Source organism: Crocodylus siamensis, chromosome 4, assembly GCF_052110815.1.
Source record: "Crocodylus siamensis isolate JL-2025a chromosome 4, ASM5211081v1, whole genome shotgun sequence".
NCBI lineage: Eukaryota > Metazoa > Chordata > Crocodylia > Crocodylidae > Crocodylus > Crocodylus siamensis.
Window position 1 is genome coordinate 69,513,266 of NC_143398.1, and position 21,685 is coordinate 69,534,950.

Sequence of the window (21,685 nt, forward strand, 5' to 3'; positions counted from 1 at the left end):
TTGAAGTTTCAATTTGAAAATGCTGCCAAGCTTCCTTGTAGAACTTGCAGTTCAGATCCCTCATGTTTTCACTCTTCTCTAAGCCCTGGTCAGACAAATTCTCAGATAATACATGCTCTCCTCTCTGCATTATGGGACACAGTAGACACTACATCTCGGGAGTTAGCAGAGAATTGGGAAGTGCAGTAACTAAACTGTAGTTCCCATCAGGCACTGCAGCAGCATATTCAAATTTAAATTATTTCTTTTGCTTTACTTTTTCTGGGATGTTCATTTGAACTGTTTAATCAAATTTGGGGGGGGTTGTAAAAATAAAAAAAAATTAAGAAAAATTTGGGATCATCACAAGTAGGAACATATCAAGAATTCGTACATTTAATCTTTGTGGATCTCAAATTCTTGAGGTGAGGTTCCTTTGTCCAAAAAAAGAATGTAAACTACAATCAGTGTGGCTTACATATGTTACTTTGTGCCTGATCTCCACAGAGGATATAGATTTCTTGTGTACCTCAGACCTTCTAGCTCTTTAGCTCCAAGTATAGCAAGCTTTTAGCCCTGAAGTTTGCTGTTTCATTCAGCCATCATTCAAACAGCTTTGGAAAACCATTATTACGGCAGGTCCAGTTCTGCCACCTTTACTCACCTTGTGCATAATATTTTACTTTACATGGAGTTCCATTAATGTCAATGCCAGGCATGTTACATGGAAGAGAATAGTGAAAACGATTTGACTGGAGAAAACTTCTGGTGAGTTAAGGTGCCTGAAATAGACCCTTTTATATTTGTTCTGGTAACATGCATGTATTAATGAACTAGTTTCCATATTTAGTTTGATTACAATAGTACCAGCTGGGAAATAGGGCTACTTGCATAAATTTTGAAACAAAATTTGTTTCACTCATATAAATATTTATGTATGATTTTTAAAAATGTTGCCTTCCTTTAAATTAAAAGAAACTAGTTAAGCATTTATATTAGCTTGATTTATTTACAGATGTTTCTTCAGTCATATGAGAAGTATTCTCTCTGCATTGTTGTGACAGGTGGTATCTTTGGGGCCGGGACTTACATCGGCCCGCCTACCTGTCTAAATAGGGCAGACCGCCCTAGTTTCACCTGCCATGACTTTGCTGATATAATAACTGGTAATATAATGTGGGAGACTTCCCATTCTGTTATTGCCCTGTCCCAGGAAGCGGGGTAACACAGGAAACTTACCTGCAGCCCCAAACGATGCATATGAGGAACAGCAGGAGGAACCTACACAGCTTGTAAGCCACCTCTTTGTACAGCTGTGGTTGGCTGATGACGTCACCACCAGACGCCATCCGGTGAAGTTAAAAATGGCGGCAGCTGTAGCAGAAGGGGTGGATGGCCCGAGGTTAGAGCGGCTGCGGAGATCGCTGGAGGGGCAAGCCTCACGACGGCCAGCACCACCGGGGAAGCAAGCCGGGCTGCAGCATCTGCTGCCAGAGGAGCGAGCCAAGCTGCAGCATTCGCCGCCGGAGGAGTGAGTCGGGTTGCAGCATCCACCGCCAGAGGAGCGAACCGGGCTGCAGCATCCACTGCCAGAGGAGCGAGGCAGGCTGCAGCATCCGCCGCCAGAGGAACAAGCCGGGCTGCTGCAGACGTCTCCGGAGAAGCAAGCTGTGTGGCTGCAGCCACCACCGGAGGAGCAAGCCTCAGGAAAGGTCCAGGAGGAAGCTGGTGAGCCGGAGCAAGGGCGGTTGGAGGGACAGAGGCCTCGACGCAGATGCCCCAAGACTAAGGTGGAGCGGTGAGTCGGTAGGACAGAGGATGGCCCGTCGGGGGATGAGCTCCAGTGACGACCCAGACGAGGGGCCGTGGGCAAGACAGGGTCACGGACAAGGCCTGGGAGGCCCAGCGGATATGGCCTAAAACCCATAGCTAAGTGGGGAGATTCACAGGGTGTGGTAGACGAGCACTGAGTCTAGGTGGTTGCAGATGAAAGCCCCTGAGTGGGGAAGTTGGGGAGAGGGCACTCGGGCGTGGGGTATAAGGAAGCTAGGGGCAGTTCCCAGGAAAAAGCGTCTCGCGGGACAGGCATATAAGTGATGCCAGGCTGGTGTGTGTGACCCCAACCGGATGATGTGTGAGTGTGCAAGGTGGGAGGGCGTGATCCGTCAAAGGACCACATTGAGGGGATCCAACAAGGTGGTGTGAGGCCGGGGTGTAGGGGTGGTGGAGCCCTGTGAACCCGCCGGGTTGGACCCGGGCAACAAGGGACTCACCAGTCCACCCCGCCCATTGTGGAACACCAAGACATGGCAGGCGAGCGCGGGACCAGCAACGCGGGAGGAAAGAACTACCTCAAGGTTACTGAGGGTCCGGAAGAGACATCATAAGAAGGGAGATCCGAGCCACCATCCAGTGGCTAGTGAAAGCCCGGTGGTGACATGCAATGCTAGGGAGTGCTATCCATGGCTCCGAACCTTCCCTACACCGTGGCCTATGCCTTGCAGATTGCATCCATAATTGTAAGTGCTCCGGCCAGAAGCTGGGTCAAACTCTGCCCCATGCTGGGCCTCTCACATGCATCAAATAAATTCTGCCCCTCTCACAGGACCTCATTTACTCTGGCCCCTATCACAGGCGTATGGTGTTTCATACTGCCCTTCACTGTGCCTCTGCCAACCTGCCCTGCTTCTCTTGAGTGGCCTTCAGGCCATCAGGCTTGCTTCCATACACTCTGGGTGATCCCCCCACAGCCCTTTGGGTGCCTCTTTCAGCCTACTCTGCGGGTGATGGTCCTTACCTAACACTAGGCTGACTTTAGCCACAGGCCCCTCCCTGGGCACTTGGCTCTTCCTGTCCCCTTCTTGGAGCCATGCTCAACCCCTTCACTGGGGCCAACTCTATGCCCTCCCTCTTGGAGCCCCTCTCTATCCCTCACCAGGGCCAACTCTATGCCCCCTTCCTGGGCTTGGGGACTTACACCCCCAGGGACTCAGGTGCATTTTTCTCAGCATGCCTGGCCCTATTATATGTTTCTTCACCACTGTGTAGTGGGAGCTGGAGCTTTAAGGCACCCCTACTCACCTTTCACCAGGGAAGTAACTGGTCTGGCATTTCCTGGGGACTCCCCTGTCACTAGGAGCCCCACTAGGCCATCCTTCCCCAGCAGGGTACAGTTTCAGGTCATGCCCAGGCCCTTCCTATAGCCTCACCCTTACCTCTGGAATGTTCCTGGTGCTGGAGCTCAGCAGGAAGTTGTTTCTTCCCTGCTGGCTGATCTCAAACTCCTCCCCTTACCCCAGGGAGCTAAGCATTAAATGGCTGTCCTCATCAGGCACTTGCCATCTCCCTGGTCTAGCCCTTAAAGTGATGGAACACTAAGGCTGCTCAATTGTCAGGTAATATCATTAACTGGTTGGTTCCATGTGTAACCCTGTCCTGTTATGCTTTATACTGTTATGGTGGCATGTATTCCTTCTCTGCATACCCAGTGTTTGGAGGTTTGGGTTTACTAGTGCCTGTTTTACTGCTTGAGGCTAGGGAGAGACATTAAAAAATTCTAAGCCAAAATTGATTCAATCTTTGCAGGATAGTCAAACCTGGCTGAACCGGTTGCAAACTGGACAGACATTCTCTCTGGACTGAGGAAATTTAGGCACATGCCTGTGGTGGCTCAAGCTAGAAGCTGGGGGGCACTAAAGCAGCCCTCCTTTCCCTTCTTTAGGGAGCTGAGCTCAGGGGGGCGTGGCCAGGCCATGGCAGGACCTCTGATTAGAGAGGTCTGCCTACATGGTCCCAGGATTTTCCCTGCCTTATACAGCATTAGCTAGCATACTACATGCTGGCTATGGTTTGTGCTGTGGGAAAAAGGAGGAAGAGATCCTTGCTTAAGCAGCAAGTGGAGCGGGGCATAGGGAAGTCAACAGACCCTGCTGTGCCTGCAAATCTCAGCCAGGGAGCAGGGGGAGGGGCCAGCTCTACCCAGTCCAGAGACCATGCCAGGATGCTGTGGCACTCTGATTTGTCCTAAACCAGCAAGAGGCTTGGGATACACATTGCATAAACCAGTTTGAGCCAAATCAGTTAAGTCCGATACTACATTCAACCAAGTTTATCTCAAACCATTTTCAAACTGGTTTATGTGCACTGAATGTCTGTTCTGTTAAAGGTTTAAACCAGTTTCTGATCACTTAAACCAGTCTATGTGTAATGTCTGTCCATAGCCTGAACGTAAAGTGTGGAAATATAAAGACCCAGGTGGATCAGTTTCTTGTGTTTACAGTCACTCTCTTCCAAAATCATGGAGTTTTTAGGCACATAAAAGGTACAAAAGGAAAGTTGAGTAATGGTCATTGAGAGGTCAGTACTTATCATGATCTGTACAGAGGTCTACAGTGGGGTAGTGAGACAGGAGCTGCCTCTAGGTGGCTGTGGCAGCCACATTTGTTCTGTTTCCTCCCACTATGGTCTCCCAGAGCACCTCCCTGCTAGCTGGCTTGCTATGCCTCCATAATAACGATGAATATACAAACTGGGGAGACTACCCTCAGAATGCCAGAGTGAACTTTGGGTATTTCATTCTGCCCTGTTTATCATCAGGATCTCAGCTCCATGGCCTGAGAATTCATTCACCTCTTATTCTCACTCAGCCAAATTGCTCGCTTATCTCTGGGCTCTGCTCCCTCAACTCACTTCTCTGGGCTCTGGTTGATCTTGTCTCAGTCCATCAAGCTCCTAGCCTGTAGCTCAAATATTAAGTGCCTACTTTGGCACCTCTCTTCTACTGTGACCTACTTTCTTCCCCTTAGCTACCCCCTAAGCCTTACAATGATGTCACTGTCTACTGTCCACCCCTCGTCCCCTCCCCTCCCCCGGCCCTACCTTGATCCACTACCAGGTTCAAAGTCCGCAATTTAAAATGCTTTGTGCCTTACAGAACCCACTGTAGCCTCCTGACTCCCCTATCACCACACCCATGCCTCACAGTGATTAGGCACCTCAGCTCTTTCTTAGCTTCTTTCTCTCCTGTCTGTGAGCATTGTTTCAGAGACATTAGCTCTTCCTGAACTTGCTTATGATTGCAGCGTTCAACCTTATACTCTCACTAGGTGGGTCGCTTGCTCCCTTACCTTATCAGAGAAGAATTGTACCTCTAATTGCCTGTGTATCAACTGTTGGATGGTGTTGGCATGTACCATAGTGCCCTCTGGTTGTACCACCCTTATGCTTTTATGGGAATTGGTGTTCTAGCAGCCTCTGTTACCCCAGTTTGCTAAGCTTCTGTCACTTGTAGCTGCAGTTTTCCTGTATCATTGTACATTATTGTACATCATTATATCATTGTACATCATTGATTCTGCCCTTGTGCTATCTGTCCCAACAGGGCCTGAGCCAACTGAGTGTCCACATGTGCCTCTTTCCTTTGGTTCCCCTCAGCTGAGATTTCTCTTTCTTTCCTAATCTTAGTGCTGAGGCTGGAGCTTTAACAGTCACTTTACTGCTTCCTTTCCAGCCCAAAGTTCCTCTTCTCTCACCCAGAAGAGCAAATTTTTCCCAGCACATAGCTACTTCCCAGTCAATGCACCAGTTGCGACAGGACCCCTTTACTGAGGACAGCTGTGGCATCCCCTGGCAGCAGCAATAATCCTGTCCCCTGCTCTGGCTTCATAGGTTACCCATTCTGTCTTCCACTACCATTTCTTGCTGGAAAAATGTACGTTAATTTGGGACCCTGTACTGAGAAACACAAAGCAAGCCTTCAGATGCTTTACTCTGCTCTGCTCATCATCATCAGGTTTTCTTGTTCTGGTTTTATTTCTGGAATCAATGCCCTGAGGAGGGCATCCCTTACTGCACTTGGACTCAGCCAACTCACTTTTAGTCTCTCTCTCTCTCTCTCTGCACTATGCTTCCTGGCCCACCATGGATGTCATTGTGGGCCATCAAATATTCAAAGGAAAAGTGCTTGTAAGCACAAGTCCTTGTAGTGGGTTCAGATGGAAATCTGTTCCCCACTACTTCTGAAATAAATGAAATCCCCAAGCCAGAGATATTGCCAGACAGCTCTGAACCCAGGGCAGTCAGGTTGTATGGTGGGCAGCACACGCTGCTGCTGTGTCAATCACAGGAATACAATCGGCTGCCACTGGGGTGGCAACTGTTTTTGCACCCTCCTCCCTCCCCAAAAGGGACCAGCTGAGGCTACTCTCCCAGTTGCCCCCCTTCAGTTATGCTATAGCCTTGAACCTGTTGTTGGGCAGGTCAGGAATCATTTTTAAGAGCTGACACTGCATAAGCAACTTGCAGAGAAACAGTGGATTCCAAGGATGGCAGTGGGGAGTGGTAGACCCCTGGCAGAAGCCGATTGGCAGTGAACGCTGCATGCATCCTTACCTAGAACTTGCCACTTTGGCTGGAGTTGGTGGTAGAGCCCCCAGAGCAAAGCTAGAAATCCTGATAGCAAGGAGTATCAGGGTCCTCCAGGGTGGCCGCCCAGCAACTGCCACTTTTGGCTGGCATAGGTGGTAGGCCCACCCGATAGCAGCGCTTGGTGAGTCTTCCCTCCCAGCAGACTGGGCTAGCTAGTAAATGCCCTGAGTTGATTTGACAGTGACTGTACAAACTATAAACATTCAAGCAAAGGTTAAACTAGTTTCAGTCATAGTTTAGGGGAAAAAAATCTGGCTACTTTAAAAATGGAGGTTAATTAATTCAGGAAAGAGATTACATGCCATAGTTGCCTACAGTAGCAGGGAACTGAAGTCCAACGACACAAGAGTTCATTCATTCCAGTCCTAATCAATCTAGTTTACCCGGTGTAAATCCCTAGTGGAGATCCATCTAAACCAAATTAATCTTTGCTTAAAACAGTTTTTCTTCTTCTTTTTTACTATTGCAAACTATAAACATTTTAAGCAAGGGTTAAACTAGTTTAGGCAATTAACTGTTTGTGGTTTCAGCTAAAATTAAACAGATACGGTTTACTTTATAGAGTTGTGTGTCTCTTTCCATTTTCCACTTCAGTTCACCCTGTTTTAGTTTAATATTGCTTGCAAATGAGGAAGTTTGGTGACTCTGAAACATCCGGTTAAAATTATTTTCTCAGGCTTGGAGGGCGGGGTGGGAGGTGGAGTAGAGTGAGAATAGAAGGTTTGTGGAAACCCCTAAATTTGATCCTGGTCCTTGTTATTGCTTTCCAGTGCCTGGCAGAAGGGTAACACATGTCAGCTGACAAAAGCTTTCACATGAAGAAATTCAGGGTTTTGTATTCATCTCTGGTGGTTCTTTTTAGTCCATAAATATGTAGATCAAAATTGATTACATGCATTAGATCCCCACCAACCATGGCAAAGCACTAAGCTTGGGTTCAGTCAGTCTGTTTCCTGATAAGTATTTCTTTATCTGAGGAACAGGGTTCTGCTGTTAGTAACTGACTTTTGAAGAATGGAAAACCTCCCTTTCTTCCCCCTGAGTAGGATTTTAACCCCTGCCCCACACTGAACACTGACTGGGAATACCAATCCTGTTATAGACACAAACCACTTCTCCTTCACCTCGCAGAGAAGAAATATACTGTTAAGATAAATATTCCTGAAAGGACCTGAAGTTCTAGGTAAGCTCCAGAAATGTTGCTTTTATAAAATTCTTGTTTTGGAAACAGACCATTCAGAAAACTGAGTGAGACCCAAGGTTTGTAGGCCTCAAACTGGAGACCCTTAAAAAAATAGTATTTGGAGAGAGGAGGTAAGACTACCTTAGGAATTCTCCACTGTGCTTTGCAGCTTCCAGGACTGCTTGCAGCCTGAGGTTTGACCTTTACTTTGCATAACTCTTCCCTGGATGAAAAGGGAACTTTATTGTTAGCCAACTTCACGTTTAACTTTACTAACAAAGCCAAACAAAAGTACTTACTGTCAGTTTCAACAGCCTGGGGGGGGACGGACTTTTCCTATCTATTTACTTATAACAAGCAATGTTAAGGAAGTTGCAAAACAGTACTTTTGTTCTGTATTGGTGCAATCAGTGGAGTGAGGAGGAGGAGGAGGAAATATATATATTTCATGGTATTTGGAATACTATTAGCTAATAAGGCTGAATTTGGGGGATGGGGGGAATCCAAAAAAAATTCTCTACTGTAGTTGCAGCTGGCCATTCTGGTTATAACCAGATTTTCATCAAACAACTGTGTTTTCCAAGTGTAATTTTAGACATTAAAGGACATCTAATCCCCATGGGTGTGGCAGCACCGACATAGGAATTCTCCTTTAGGAGTAGGCTGGCCAGTAGCGGCCTGTGTGGGAGGCCAATTCTATGTTTTGGCTAGGCCTCCACAGAAATAACCCAGTGGCAACAACTCAGGAAAAATTCTGAATCAGCATATCTTCTGGCAAACAGAAACTCAGGTAGCTTGGCCAAGGTACCTCTTTCCTAATTACCTTCAAAAGTGTTTTCTCTATCACCTGTATTTAGGGTTGCCAACTATGACTGAAGCTATTCCAGGAGATTTTTCCCCCCCAACATGATGTAATGTCATTAATTTTACTGTTCAACCCATTCACAATATCAATCTCCTGGATTGCTTTCAGTAGTCACCAGGAGATTGATGCTGATTTCAGTAGACTCCCAGATTGGGTTGCAACCTTACCTGTATCTAAGTATTTACTATTGTAACTTGTAGGGTCATTGTTTCAAGAAAAATGAACATTTTAGGACAAAAGACCCGCTTCCGTTTTTGCTTGTAATATTGTTGAATTAAAAAGATCGTGGTTCGTTTCTCGGGAGGTGGAAAAAAAAACTTTCAGCTTCAGACACACTTTATTAACAATACAAAAGGTATATATTTGCAAATAGGGTCAGAGGGAGAAGACAAAAGATCAAGTCCCTCTGCCCCCGAGCATAATCATTAGCAGGCTTTTATCCCCTCTCTCCTGACCACGTGTGCAGAAGAAGGAATTTTTACAACTCATTTCCGGTTCATACAAACATATATGTAAACATGTCGCTTCATACGTCCCATGTGCATTATAATTAACTACTTAAGTATGCGGGGCGGGTAGGCTTAATATGCATTAGGCTATCACGCGTGCGTGGATGGATTCAGGATTACTCAAAGTTCAACCTGAAGGCAAAAAATGGCATTTGCTCTTATCTTAGCCTTAGGAATTTGGGGCCATAAAGAAAGTGTGATTTAGTGTGACAAAGAGATAGTAAATTTGCAGGACAGAGAGGGGGTGATGCCTTAGTACAAAGGGCCTTTTGGTGGCTTTTCCCTTCAATTTCCACCCCCCCCCCTTCCCTCTCCCATTAAGGAGACAAGGATGGATAGCAGCTGTGTTTTTCTTTTTTTTTTTCTAAATCTGCTATTGATAATGCATTTTTAATAATATTTCTAACAACATCCCCCCTCGAGATGCTTTCTGATCTTTACTTCATTCGGGCATATCAAGATAATTACGAGGAATTTTTCTGAGGACCATGACCTTTGCAGCAGTCTGTGCTTTTAGAGGGACTGCTGCGACCTGCATTCCTTCCACTGTGGTGGTTATCAATCTAGTGAGACAAGGAATAAGGCAAGGGATAAAAATCAAACCAGTTAGAGCACACAAAAGCACAAACCCTACCTTTTTCCACCAGGGTCCTCCAAATAATTGAAACCACCAGTCCTTATTCCATGTGGTTTCCCACGTTTGTATTGGTACATGGGCTATTTTTCTAATCTCTTTGGCAATCTCTAAGACTGCTTTCCCATTGTCATCTATTTGGAGGCAACAGTTAGAAAGGTTGAGCTTTCCGCAGACTCCGCCTTCCTCTGCAAGTAAATAGTCTAAGGCCATCCGATTTTGGTATATGGCTGCTCTCATCTGAGAACTTTGTCGGGCTAATAACTCGAGAGCAGTGGCGGTCTGGTTAGTAATTACTTCCAAGACTGCCTGCAACCGGATGATTCTATTCAGCATATATATTGGTGTCCGGTATCCCCAACTCCCATCATTAGCCCATGTAGCTGGTCCATAATACTCAATAATCCTCTGAGGGGGCCACTCATCCTTCTTCCACTTTTGGGAGCTACCCTGTGTCAAACTTACATCAATACTTCTCTTGGCCCTTTTCCAATCATCATACAAAGAGACTCCTAGCTTATTTCCAACCTCAGACGGTAACAAAAAGAAAGCTGGTACAATTACTCCCATATAGCAAGTTCCCGTCCACCCCTGTGGTAGTATTGTATAGGCCCGTCGTCCGCAAATCCAATAGTATCCTCTTAAGGCCCTATTTTCTCTATTGGTGGCATTTGGAGGGGCCCAACCATAGGGCATCTCGGGAAACCCCAAGCCTCCTTCTGGACCCAAAGGACCAGCAACTGCGTGGCCTCCTTTCATGGAACATTCCCATAGCCCATCCTGGTTTTTGTCTGTACAATCTGTCCGATCATCACTTTGATTTGTGGCACTCCAATATTTATTAAACCACACAATTGTTCCATTGGGATGCTGCCACACTAGCCGATTATACCCTGGGCTATTAGGATAATAAAGCCGTTCTAATCTTGTAAGGTTCATCCACCTTACTTTTAAAGTCCATATGCAACGGCTGTGTCCCAACCTTTTTCCTGTACCATTATTACTGATGCAATACTCTCCTAACGCCACTTGGGAAAGTTCCCAACTGTGGTTCTCATCCCATTTTTGACTAGTACTCTTAACATCTGCCTTACTACTTACTAGCCATTTCGGGGCCAAAGGAAAAGCCCTCCAAGGCCACTGGCCTCTGGCCTCCCGAAGCCCCCCACAGGCCCAGCAGTTGGTAAGATTAAAAGTACCTGCAATTCTTTCCATCATATCAACATACAAATTTGTCCCTGGGGGAGCAATTTGGGAAAGCGAGGGTGTGAGCCAGCGGTTAAGGCTGCTCAATTTTGCTTCTTTCATTATGCAGATAACAACAAGGCACATTAAGATTCCCACCATATTTTCCCTTTTACTTTCTTGTCTAATTTTCTGAGCTTTGCTTAAGCCGTCTCAGGCGCACTTGGAGATCACCAGTAGGTTCACAGCTCCACTTGCTGGCTTCTTGTTCCGAAGACGACTCAACTTCCGGAGTGAGTTCGTCTTGGGAGATGTTGTCCTCTGACGCTTGTGGATATCGTTTCACACGAGTATGATGTATCCAACGATCATGGCCAGTAATCTTTACAGCGGTGTGGGTTGTTAGAAGTACCTGGAAAGGGCCACTCCACCTCTCAGTCAAAGGCTCCTTTTTCCACCGCTGCACCAAGACCCAGTCTCCCGGGGAGAAGTCATGTACCGGTACATCTAAAGGCAGACGCTGAAAGGAGGCTGCATACCTGTGAAGAGAAAACAAGACAGACTGCAAGGCAATAACATATGTATGAAGTTCACTATTACCTAATTCAAAAGTTACATTTTCTCGCATCCCAGGAGGTAAGACTCGAGGTGGCTTGCCAAACATAATTTCATATGGGGTCAATTTGAGGCCCCGTCGGGGAGTGTTTCGAATGCAAGTAAGAGCTAGCGGCAATGCTTGAGGCCACTTAAGGCGTGTTTCAATACAGATTTTGGTGAGCAAAGTCTTTAAAGTTCTATTCATGCGTTCCACTTGTCCTGAACTCTGTGGTCTCCATGGTGTGTGTAGTTTCCAAGTAACCTTGAGAGCTTGTGCGACTTCTTGAACCACTCTTCCCACAAAGTGTTGTCCTTGATCCGACTCGATGGACTCGGGCAGGGAATACCGGGGAATGATCTCCTGTAACAAATACTTCACTACTGCAGCTGCAGTGGCAGTCCTGGTGGGCCAAGCCTCGACCCAACCAGAGAGCTGGTCTACCATGACAAGTAAAAACCCGTGATGTCCGGATCGTGGGAGCTCGGCAAAATCAATCTGCCATGCCTGTCCAGGGTACGCTGCCCAGGGTCTACCTCCCATTGGCACAGGGGGTTTCCTTCGAGGGTTTACTTTCTGGCATATAATGCACCTGGTAGCAATGCGCTGAGCTTCTACATATAGCCCTGGGGCTACTGCTTGGCGGATCATTAGATCACCCATGGCCAAACCTCCCATATGGGTTCTTGCATGGAGCTGTTGCAGCACCTCCCGAAGCAATGGCCTGGGTATCATGACTTTTCCTCCTGGTACTATCCACCACCCCTGGGAGTTCTTTTCTGCACAAGCTTTCTGTGCAAATTTATCTTCTTCAGGGGAATACTGTGGGACTAAATCCTGAACGTATGGCCATATGGCATGGGACATAGCCTGCTTGGATACCTCTTCCGCTTCTCCCCCAATAAATGCAGCTTCCTTTGCTGCTGCATCAGCCTTTGCATTTCCAAGCTTATGCTTTTTCTCAGCAGCCTTCCCATGGGCCCGCACATGAATGACTGCTACCTCTTTAGGCTGGTGGAGTGCCTCTAGTAGTTTGATAATCTGGGGGCCATTAGCAATCTTATTCCCAGAGGCAGTAATGAAACCCCTTTCCTTCCACAATAGTCCGTGCGCATGGACTGTAGAAAAAGCATAGCGAGAGTCAGTGTATATATTAACTCGCTGGTCTGTCCCCAGCTGTAATGCTCGGGTGAGCGCAGTGAGTTCTGCGGCCTGTGCCGACCATGAGCTCGGCAATGACTCCCTCCATACTACCTTATCCAAGGTTACCACTGCACATCCTGTTCGTCTTTTTCCATCGATGACAGAGCTGGAGCCGTCCACAAAGTATTCAACATCTGGGTCTTCAATTGGGTCCTCAGCAAGATCAGGTCGCACCTGCGTGGTCTGATTCAGGACCTCAAGGCAGTCATGCGTCGGTTGCCCTGGCTCTGGCAGCAAGGTTGCAGGGTTTAAGGCTGTAGTATGTTTGAAAGTAAGTCCTGGATTAGAGAGCAAAAATATCTCATACCGTGATTGTCTGGAGGGGTTAAGAAATTTCCCTCCCTCAGTCCCTAGGATCTGGGGAACTCCATGAGGAGTGAGTATTTCCATATCCGCACCCATGACTATCTTCTGGGCTTCTTCAACAACCACTGCTGTGGCTGCCACAGCCCGAAGACAGGCTGGCCACCCGAGTGCAACTGGATCTAGAACCTTTGAATAATATCCCACGGGTCTCCAGGTCGGGCCCGATGGCTGTGTCAGCACCCCTGATGCAACCCCTCGATTCTCATGAACATACAGTCGATATGGCTTTTTACTGTTTGGGATGGCTAAGGCTGGGGGCTGGGTTAATGCTGCCTTCAGCAGATCAAAAGCATGCTGCATTTCTTTATTCCATTTCCATTTAGTGAGACTCTCCTTAGTCAGGGATTCATACAGTGGTCTAGCCTTCCCACCGTAATCTGGTATCCATAGTCGACAGAACCCAGTTAGCCCTAGGAATGCCCGCAGCTCCTTGGGTGACTTAGGTGGGGTTAGACCTTGAATCGCCTGTATGCGATCTGCACTCAGGGCTCTGACTCCTTTTGAGAGCTTATATCCCAAAAATGTGACTTCAGACTGACATATTTGGGCTTTTTCTCTAGAGACTTTATATCCTTTTTTTCCCAGAGTGTTTAGGAGTGACTTGGTGGCTTCCTCGCAGAGCTGCAAGTTTGGGCTTGCAACTAGCAGGTCGTCCACATACTGGAGGAGAGTCACTGCGGGGTGTGATCCCTTCCATTCCTCCAAGTCCTTTTGAAGGGCAAGTCCGAAAATATGGGGGGCTGCTATAAATCCTTGTGGAAGAACTGTCCACATGAGTTGGGCTTTATGGAAAGTATCTGGATCCTCCCATTCAAAAGCAAACAATTTTTGAGTCTCTCGGTGAAGAGGAATAGAGAAGAAAGCATCTTTCAAATCTAGCACTGAAAATATTTCAGCTTCCCCCGGTACTTGTGTCAAAATCGTGTGAGGGTTCGGGACTACAGGATGGTCTGAAAGGACCTTCTTATTTACTGCCCGTAAGTCTTGGACCAGTCTGTATGAGACCCCATCTGCCTTTGGCACTCCAAGAATGGGGGTGTTATAGGGTGAAGACCCTTCCACTAGCCATCCGTACCTCTTGTATTTCTCTATTAACGGCTTGAGTCCAGCTCTGGCCGCTCGGCTGAGTGGATACTGCTTTACCCGAGCGGGCCCCTCCCCATCCTTGAGTACGATCCTTACCGGGGAGACGAACTTAGCTCGCGCAGGGGTTCCATCAGCCCATACTGAGGGGTCTACCCCAGTCATGTGATCTTCTGGACTTACTGCAGGGCGTCGGTCCTCCAGGAGAGCCATCTGATAGTTCGAGCTCTGCTTCACAGGTAGCTGGACCACCATCTGATCGTCTCTGAAAAAGATCTCAGCTTGCAATTTTGTGAGTAAGTCCCGCCCAAGGAGTGCAACCGGGCAACTTGGAGAATACACAAAGGAGTGCTCGAGCAAATGGTCTCCCACCTTGGTGAGGAGTGGTTTACAAACAGGGAGTCGAGTTTGTGTTCCCTCAATCCCTTCTACAAGTACATGCTGTTCACTAGTTCCTGCACAGGGGGGTTTTTCTGGAATCATTGAAAATGTAGCCCCAGTATCCACTAAGGCTTCAAAGTTTTTGCCACCAACCCTAATGGTTACCATGGGATCTTCTCGGGCTCCAACCCGAAGGGTAGTGGTCTTAGATCCCTGTCCCCTTCATTCTGAATCCTCACCCTTGTCTTCTGCCCGCATGAGGTGACCTCTCGGTTCCCCCTCTCTCTTCTCCTTCAACTTCGGGCATTCCCTCTTCCAGTGTCCTTTCTCCTTGCAATAAGCACAAACATCTGCTCCCACTCTTTCTCCCTTCCTCTTCTGTATCCCAGCCTTTCCAGGGTTCCCTCCAGTTATAGCAGCTGCTAGTGCTGCCATCTGTCGCTGAGCCTTTTTATCCTCCTTGCGCTCCTGCACTTGCTCACGATTCCCATACACCTTATATGCAATTTCCACCAGCTCTGAAATCGGTTTCCCAGCACCTCCCTCAGTTTTCTGTAACTTCTTACGGATATCAGCAGCAGATTGACCAATAAACATAAGATTTACCATGCGCTGGTTATCTGGAGCTTCTGGATCCAGATCCGAAAACCTGCGAAACGCCTCATACAGCCTCCCAAGGAAAGCTGAGGGATCCTCCTCTCTTCCCTGTCTCACCTCATACAATTTAGACAGATTGGTAATCCGAGGCACTGCCTTTCCCATTGCTTCCACTATAATTCCCAAATACCGTGCACTCAGCTCTCTGCCCTCTGCAGTATGATTGTCCCATCCTGGCTCTTCTACAGGGTAGGTATCACGCAGAGTACGACCAGCAGCACCCTCTGACTCAACTCTGGCTGCCGCAATACGCTCTGCTGTACCTAACACTAATCTCCTCTCCTCCGGGGTTAGGAGGGTCTGGAGCATCATCTGGACATCAGCCCAAGTGGGTCGATGAGTCTGCCCAATAGATCGAAACAAATCCCTCATCTTTTCAGGGTCTTCACGAAAAGAGGGGCTCTGATTTTTCCAGTTAAATAAATCTGAAGTGCTAAATGGGGTGTAGACGAAAGTTGCAGTGCCTCCTTCCCCAATAACCTCTCGCATCGGACAGTTCAACACCGGCTGTGACTCTACAGGCTTGCGCAAATAATAACCCTTATTTCCTGATTCAGATGAGGCACTTGGCTGAGGCTCACGCTCTAACTCATTAGGTATGCATTGGTACGTCGGTGGTGGTCTCTCTAAGGGAGGGGGCGGTGGTGCAGAAGGACTGGATGCCGAGGAGGCGTCTGACTCATCTTCGCTACCCGACAGGGCAACCGGAGCACGGGTCCGGTACTCAGCCAATTCAGAATCTCCCCCCTCATTAGACTCAGGTAGTACAGGCGGCGCCCCCGAGCCTTTTTCTTAACAAGCATCACATGAGACTTTGCTAAGTAATTCTTAATCCAAGGTGGCTGATTTTGAACCACCCACAACCAACAATCAATATAAGGAAACTGATTCCAATACCCATTTTGCATAACAATTTCATGGATAGCTATCACTTCTTTCAGCACAAAGGATCCTTTCGGGGTCCAGTGGACCCCAAATGTTGGCCACTCGAGTTGACAAAACTTAATTAAATAATCTTTTTTCATTTTTATTCCATAATCGGCCGGCCTTGCAAATTTATTAAAATGACATAATAAGACTTTTAGAGGGGTATCAATATTGTTTTCTACACGAGAGCTACTCGTACCCATTTGCCCACAAAAATGCGCCCAATGCACACCAAATACCAAAAAGATCTCAACAACAGATGATTTACAATGAGAGCTAAGCCTAGAATTTCTCAGCAAACTTACACATCCTTTGTTTTAGATCCGTACACCAAATTAGGCAAAGGGAATTTGTATACTCACTCAGATACCCAGAGATCTCAATCCAGATTCCAAAGTGTGTCTGCCTCTCCAGAAACTCAGAATTTACATAGGATACTTCCTTTAACTTCCCGGATATCTAGACTTAAACCTCAAATACCAGGGTGAGTCCAAAGTCGGCTCGGTGTGCACAAATCCCTGGTACTGGAGGTGCTCTGTCACTGAATTCCGGGGTAGTCCTCGAGAAGCCCCACGTTGGGCGCCAATTGTTGAATTAAAAAGATCGTGGTTCGTTTCTCGGGAGGTGGAAAAAAAAACTTTCAGCTTCAGACACACTTTATTAACAATACAAAAGGTATATATTTGCAAATAGGGTCAGAGGGAGAAGACAAAAGATCAAGTCCCTCTGCCCCCGAGCATAATCATTAGCAGGCTTTTATCCCCTCTCTCCTGACCACGTGTGCAGAAGAAGGAATTTTTACAACTCATTTCCGGTTCATACAAACATATATGTAAACATGTCGCTTCATACGTCCCATGTGCATTATAATTAACTACTTAAGTATGCGGGGCGGGTAGGCTTAATATGCATTAGGCTATCACGCGTGCGTGGATGGATTCAGGATTACTCAAAGTTCAACCTGAAGGCAAAAAATGGCATTTGCTCTTATCTTAGCCTTAGGAATTTGGGGCCATAAAGAAAGTGTGATTTAGTGTGACAAAGAGATAGTAAATTTGCAGGACAGAGAGGGGGTGATGCCTTAGTACAAAGGGCCTTTTGGTGGCTTTTCCCTTCAATTTCCACCCCCCCCCTTCCCTCTCCCATTAAGGAGACAAGGATGGATAGCAGCTGTGTTTTTCTTTTTTTTTTTCTAAATCTGCTATTGATAATGCATTTTTAATAATATTTCTAACAATATCAGTAATATCAAATGGGCAGACTGTAGCAGGGCACTAGGGTGCCTGCTACTGACATTAGGAATAAGGGCTGCTGAAGCTCCCTACAACAACACAGGTGTTGGTTGCCGGAGCAACCAGGCTGGTCACATGACCGGAAAGGGGCAGGGCTAGGCCTTTATAAACAGCCCAGGCCAGGGCCTAGCTGGTGGTTCCCTTCTGGCTGCTACAGGAGCAGGAGCTTTGTGGGAGAGCTGAGCTGACCGGGTGGATGGTTGTAGCCTGACTTCCCTGACTGACTGTATGAGGATGAGGGGTAGAGAGCGAACCCTAAGAGGAACATGGTGAAGAGCCTAGTGAGTGCAAGCTTTGGGTTATAAGCCGGTAGGCTTCTTGTTTGTGTTGCAGCCGCTCGGCAAATGGTTTTGTTATTGTTTAATACTGGAGGACCAGGTAAGGCTGTAGGGGTGCAAGGAGGCCTCACAGGAGCTCCCCAATAATCTGGGGGTTCCTGGTGCCCAAAGAGCACAGTGAGTGGTGCCGGGCGGGCACAACTGTTTGCGCCGGTGCGGCGCGTGTTGGGGGTGTTGACCCTGACCGGAGGACCGGGTGAGGCTGTAGGGGCGTGAGGAGGCCTCACAAGGGCTCCCCAGTAGCTTGGGGGTTTCCCGGTGCCCAGTGAGGGCACAGTGTGCAGTGCCACAGGGGGCACAGCATTTGAGAGTGCCAGAGAGGCGTCCGGTGAACGTGGGGTTGGGACCCCAGCCCATGAGGACGGTTGCCCAGTAGGGCGCATGACCCGGAGGAAGGGTCAGGGGGCCACGCACGGCTACGGGCCACCTGAGCCCCGGGCATGAGAGGCGCAGCACGAACGCGAGAGACACGACATAGGTGAGCCCAGGGGTGCCGATAGAGGGGCCCAGGCTGCGTGACGAGCCCAAAGGGCGCCGGTAAAGGGGGTGCAGGTTACGCGGCAAGCTCAAAGGGCGCCGGTAAAGGGGCGCGGGTCACAGGACCAGCCCAGAGGCGCTGGTAAAGGGGCACCAGGTGCGTGACCAGCCCAGAGGAGCCGGTAAATGGGGCACAAGTTTCACGAGCAGCCCGGAGGGTGCCGGTGAAGGGGCGCCAGGCATGTAATAAGTCCGGAAGTGCCTGAAAGAGGCATCAGGGCGTGACAAGCCCAGGGGTGCCAGGTGTGTAGCGAGCCCAGGGACGCCAGAGAGGGGCGCTGGAGGGCAAGGGACCTAATAACGTCCAGGGACAACTGCGAGGCTTGGGGCGTGCTGAAGGGGAGGTAGGAGGCACACATTGCCCATAAGGCTGAGGGTGTTGGAGAACCCCACTGAGAACGGAGGTAACACCAGCGCGGTGTCTAAGGTGAAGGTAGGCAGCCTCCCATACTGAACTTCATAACAGCAAAGACGTGGCGGGCAAGTTGAGGGTGCTGGATCACCTTAATTGACACGGCAGGGGGTGCTAGCGAGCTCACGGCCGCTCGCAGGCACCACCCCGTGACACAGACATTATGACTTGTCTCTGCTATTGCCACTACAAGATTTTCCCCTGAATTCTAAGTCCTGTCACCAATGAGGTGGATCTGCTTTTTCATCTGACTTGTTAAGCATCTGTCCATTATGAGGTTGAAGTGTTGTAAGTGTATTGGGCTGTAAGGTTATACATTATGTGGGGGAAAAGGTAGGCACTGAATAACTGCATCATAATGCATATGTACAAGGAAGTTAAACTTTTTATTGGTTGTTGTGCAAACTGAACGCATTGCTTTGAATGGTGTCTTCTGGAGTTTTTGGTATGTGTTCCAATATTCATATAACAGCCAAAGTATATGGCCCCAAAGAAGAGATGATACCCACTATGCAAAGTGCTAAGGGAGGTGATTTGCAACAGCTGAAGCATTAGCATTTCTCAGTGGAATTTTTGTAAGTTTCTATAATGTAAGTTTCAAACCGAGCAGTTCTCCAGAAAATAAATACCTAAAGATTTACGGAGGGCTGGTTCCAGCAGGCAGTGCCAATGTTCATTGTTCTCTTTGGATTGAAGTCGTCTGGCTGGATTAAAGAGGTTTCTTATCATCTGGGAGACATTTTGTAATTATGGGTGGCAAAAGTGGCAGCATGGCTATTTGTCACAGGGTTATCAGAGTAATGAAAAGTCAGAAGGTAGGTGTCATCTTAGAGACTAACAGGTTTAGTGAGGTATGAGGTTTTGTAGGCAACACCCTACTTTGTCAGATGCCATGAAAGCACTTGCATAAAGTAGTCCTTTCTTAGGATCTGATGCAGTAGGTTGTTGTCTACGAGAGCTCATAATTCTATGAACCATTTAGTCTATATAGTGTCAGACCCTACCTACCTTCTGCTTAACTTCAGATTCAGATGACTGAATGCCCCTGTGCCCAGAGTCATGAAAAGAAATTTTAAAAATCTAACTGAACCACAATGCATATTTCTCTTTGGAAATGTGTCTATTTAAAAATTTCTTTATAATAAATCTATATCTGCACATTTAGGGACAAAAATAATTCACAGAGCTATTTTATATACCCAGACAGAAGACAGAACTTACATCTTTGAATTAGATACAGCCCTCTGTCACTGTACTTTTGAGTCAGCATAATCTATGTTGCCATCTCTCCAGAAGAGACTTTAAGTATAACTACTTGAACTAGTCTGATCCTGTCCAGCAGAGGGCAGCTACAGTACATATACGCATGACAACCTATTACCATGCATATTTTGACTCCTGCAATCTCCTGATGTACCGCTTCAGCGGCTCCCATAGTAATCGTGTACAATGTTGGCCCCTCTCACTTCTGAGTCAGATTCTGATGACCTTACTTACAATAAATCAATAATACTCCATATACCTTTTCACTGATTTCAGTGGGACTGCTTATGGAGTAAGGTACTATGTAATGTGTGGAAAGACTTTCTAACGCTTCTCCCACTAGCACCACTAAGACTTTTAGTGTTAACAATGTCTCTCAAACAACTCATGTAGTAGTAGCAGGATATCCCTCACTTTCTGGGTTCAACTTCCATCTGTATCCTACACATTAGAGCTACCTCTGTTCATGTCCAGTGCTGGTGCTTCTAACTTACAACTATGTCAGGAGTTATAGCAGCAGAAATGGAAAGCAGCTACTAAAAATATCCTGCCCATAGCAGCAAGTTTCCTGCCACTTAGATGTGGAAATACAACATTTTTTTATTGATCTGTACCAAGAAATTTCTCAGGTAATGTCCAAGAGTTGGGGGGGTGGTGTTTAGCATAACATTTTTAAAAATTATTTAAACACATACCAAGATAAATTCACCCCTTGTGCAACAAAATGGATATTTTGGCCTATCTGGGCTATATATCACTTCACTTGCCACATTTCTCTAGGGTAGGCACAGCAACAACTTTATGCAGGACACATAGATGGCAAAGAACTCCATTTGGAAGAAGTTCAGACAGAAAGACTGAATGCTTAGAAAGCTGGCATTGAATGCCTCCTACTTCTGTGAAATATGTTTGGAATCTTTAATGGATACAAGAAGTCAAGGCATCAGTTGTATGTGTTGTCTTCCAGAAATAAAATGCAGTAGGTAATGGAACCCTATTCCTAATATTACTTTGAGGTATTAGTTTGGTGAGGATAAATGCTACCTACTCAATCGCATACTATTTTCTATAACACCCTGAATTTGCTTGGAGGTCTATGTCATACCTGCATCATCCAGTCCCTTAGCTTACACCAAAATACAACTTTGGCAACTAAGGTCCAGGATTCAGGCCCTTTAAAAAGTTCTCCAGCTCTCAGTAGTAGTATAGCTCTACAGAGTCAAATAAATAACTAAAAATTAAAAAAAAAAGGTTTGTTAGAGGCTTGGAGATGCATAGTTGTAAAAAAAAAAAAAAAAAAGTATAGCTGTTTTTTCTGAATTTTATTGTGATTAAGACAGCCATGTAGCTTTGTTATCATGACGCTTACTTCTTGTTTTCTAAAATTTAACATAACAGTGCTCTGGCTCCAGTTCTGAAATTTTACTGATGCCCGAAAGACAGAATTATTGTGGTAGTGCTCCCATGCCCTTTAAATATGAAACTATAGACACTCACATATGTCTATTAGTTGAGTGCAACCATACTCTGAGTTTGTGTATAACATTTGATTTAATTCCTCAAAAATTCTCTCAAACCACATTTTCTATATCAACAGCGTCAGAAGAACAAGGCTTAAAGAGTACTAAACATGTACCAGAAAAACGGAAGGGTTTGCAGGGGCTAGTGCCATACCCTTTATCACGTATCAGCGTTTTGTTATCAGCATTTTGCTCACTTGAGTCACATCAAACATGGACAGAAGTAATCCAGCTCTTTAAACATTTTAAATTAAATGAGCATGCCAAAAACATTTTGTATCTTCCTCAGAAACAAACAAATCATTTGGTCCACAACACAGAACAGAGCGG